This window comes from Eptatretus burgeri, chromosome 15, assembly GCF_056783735.1.
Source record: "Eptatretus burgeri isolate ZD-2024b chromosome 15, Ebu_testis_v1, whole genome shotgun sequence".
NCBI classification, from domain to species: Eukaryota; Metazoa; Chordata; class Myxini; order Myxiniformes; family Myxinidae; genus Eptatretus; species Eptatretus burgeri.
This window is the reverse complement of record NC_140975.1, coordinates 66,206,312-66,209,674: the sequence shown is the minus strand read 5'-3', so window position 1 is coordinate 66,209,674 and position 3,363 is coordinate 66,206,312.

Below are 3,363 nucleotides of genomic sequence, written 5' to 3'. Positions count from 1 at the left end.
ACATTGACTCTTGCAACCAGGAGTTCATGATCAGATTCAAATTCTGCTCCATGACGTGTTGGTGTCCATAATTTGAATATATATATATATATATATATATATATATATATATATATATATATATATATATATATATATATATCTCCCCCCTTTCTTTCTCTTTCTCCATATTGTTTTTGGGGCCTTTTCAATTTCATCCCCACGAGCAGATACCCTTGGTTTTAAAAAAAAAACTATGAGGAAACCTTTTATTATTACGCTGGTTGAAAGAGCTAAAAAAAATTGGAGGTTATATATTTCTTAACAAGAAGGACAAAAAAAAAATTCAGGCATGATTGAGGTAGCAGTCTGTTGCTTATACACCACCCATGTTCAATATTTCTTCTACCTGAAAATAATTAAAATTTTCCTGTCGGTTTGGATAAATTTGAAGCAACTTTTGTGCAATAATTTTTTTTTCTATATGAGGAGCGTTTCAGTATTTTAGGATGAGAGACAGGTGGTATTTGAGCATATATATATATATATATATATATATATATATATATATATATATATATATATATATATATATATATATATAAATATATATGTATATATCTTCTTCTTCCTCTTTCGGCTTGCTCCCATTAGGGGTCGCCACAGCGGATCAACCGTCTCCATTTCGCTCTATCCTCCACATCTTCCATTGACACTCCAACCACCCGCGTGTCCGCCATCACCGCATCCATGAACCTCTTCTTTGGCCTTCCTCTTCTCCTCCTGCCTGGCGGCTCCATCTTCAACATCCTTCTCCCGATATACTCAGTTTCCCTCCTGTGCACATGTCCAAACCATCTCAATCTCGCCTCTCTCAATTTGTCTCCAAACCGTCCTACCTGCGCTGTCCCTCTAATATACTCATTTCTTATCCTATCCATCCTCGTCACTCCCAACGAGAATCGCAGCATCTTTAACTCTGCCACCTCTCGCTCCACTTCCTGTCTTATTGTTAGTGCCACCGCCTCCAAACCATACAACATAGCTGGTCTCACTACCGTCTTGTATACTTTCCCCTTCACTCTTGCAGCTACCCTTCTGTCACAAATCACTCCTGCAACTCTTCTCCACCCACTCCATCCTGCCTGCACTCACCTTTTCACTTCTCTCCCACACTCTCCGTTACTTTGGACAGTTGATCCCAAGTATTTAAACCAATCCACCATCCCCACCTCAACTTGCAACTGCACCATACCACCACCCTCCCTCTCATTTACGCACATGTACTCCATCTTACTCCTACTGACTATCATTCCCCTTCTCTCCAGTGCGTACCTCCACCTCTCAAGGCTCGATTCAGCCTGCTCCCGACTCTCCCTACAGATCATGATGTCATCCGCGAACATCATAGTCCATGGAGACTCCAGTCTCATCTCGTCCGTCAACCTGTCCATCACCATTGCAAACAGGAAAGGGCTCAGAGTAGATCCTTGGTGCAATCCTACTTTAACCTTAAACCGGTCCGTCATTCCTACCGCACACCTCACCGCTGTCACACTGTCCTCATACATATCCTGCACGATCCTCACATACTTCTCCACCACTCCCGACTTCCTCATACAATACCACAACTCCTCTCTTGGCACCCTATCATAAGCTTTCTCTAAATCCACAAACACACAATGTAACTCCTTCTGGCCTTCCCTATACTTCTCCATCAACATTCTCAAAGCAAACATCGCATCAGTGGTGCTCTTTCCTGGCATAAACCCATATTGCTGCTCACAGATCGTCACCTCTCCTCTCAACCGAGCTTCCACTACTCTTTCCCACAACTTCATGGTGTGGCTTAACAACTTTATCCCTCTGTAATTTCCACAGCTCTGCACATCACCCTTATTCTTGAAAATCGGAACCAGTACACTTAATCTCCACTCCTCCGGCATCCTCTCACTTTCCAAGACTTTATTAAACAACCTGGTTAACAACCCCACTGCCATCTCTCCTAAGCACTTCCATGCCTCCACTGGTATACCATCTGGGCCAACCGCCTTTCCACTCTTCATCCTCTTCATCCTCTTCATAGCAGTCCTCACTTCATCCTTACTGATCCACCCCACTTCCAGATTCACTATCTCCACCTCTTCCAACCTTCTCTCTCTCATTTTCTTCATTCATCAGCTCCTCAAAGTACTCCATCCACCTTCTCAACACACTCTCCTCGCTCGTCAGCACATTCCCATTTGCGTCCTTTATCACCCGAACCTGCAGCACATCCTTCCCAGCTCGGTCCCTCTGTCTTGCCAATCGGTATAAATCCTTTTCCCCTTCTTTTGTATCCAACTTCTCATACAGCTCATCATATGCCTTTTCCTTGGCCTTAGCCACCTCTCTTTTTGCCTTTCGACGCCACTCCTTGTACTCCTGCCTATTTTCTTCATCTCTCTGACTATCCCACTTCTTTTTCACCAACCCCTTCTTCCTTATACTTTCCTGTACTTCCTCATTCCACCACCAAGTCTCCTTATCTTCCTTCCTCTGTCCAGATGTCACACCAAGTACCTTCCTAGCTATCTCCCTCACAACTTCTGCTGTCGTTGCCCAATCATCCCACCCATCTTTACCACCATCCAACGCCTGTCTCACCTCCTCCCTAAATTTCACGCAACATTCTTCCTCCTTCAGCTTCCACCATCTGGTCCTTGGTTCAGCCCTCACTCTCTTCCTCAACCTCACCTCCAAAATCATCCAACAGACCACCAATTGATGCTGTCGAGCTACACTCTCCCCTGCCACAACCTAACAGTCACTAATCTCTTTCAGGTTGCATCTCCTACTTAAGATGTAATCCACCTGTGTGCACTTTCCTCCACTCTTGTATGTCACCCTGTGTTCCTCCTTCTTCTTGAAATACGTGTTTACCACTGCCATTTCCATTCTTTTTGCAAACTCTACCACCATTTGCCCTTCCACATTTCTCTTGTTGAGACCGTACCTCCCCATCACCTCCTCATCCTCTTTATTCCCTTCCCCAACTTGTCCATTGAAATCTGCTCCAATCACCACTCTTTCATCCTTGGATACACTCTCCACCACTTCATCTAACTCACTCCAGAAATCTTCTTTATACTCCATCTCACACTCCATATGTGGGGCATATGCACTCATGACATTCATCATCACCCCTTCAATTTCCAACTTCACACTCATCACTCGGTCAGACACCCTCCTCACCTCCAATACCCTCTTGACATAATCTTCCTTCAGGATTACCCCAACACCATTTCTCCTCCCATCCACACCATGGTAGAACAGTTTGAAACCACCTCCAATGCTCCTCGCCTTACTCCCCATCCACTTGGTCTCTTGTACACACAGTATGTC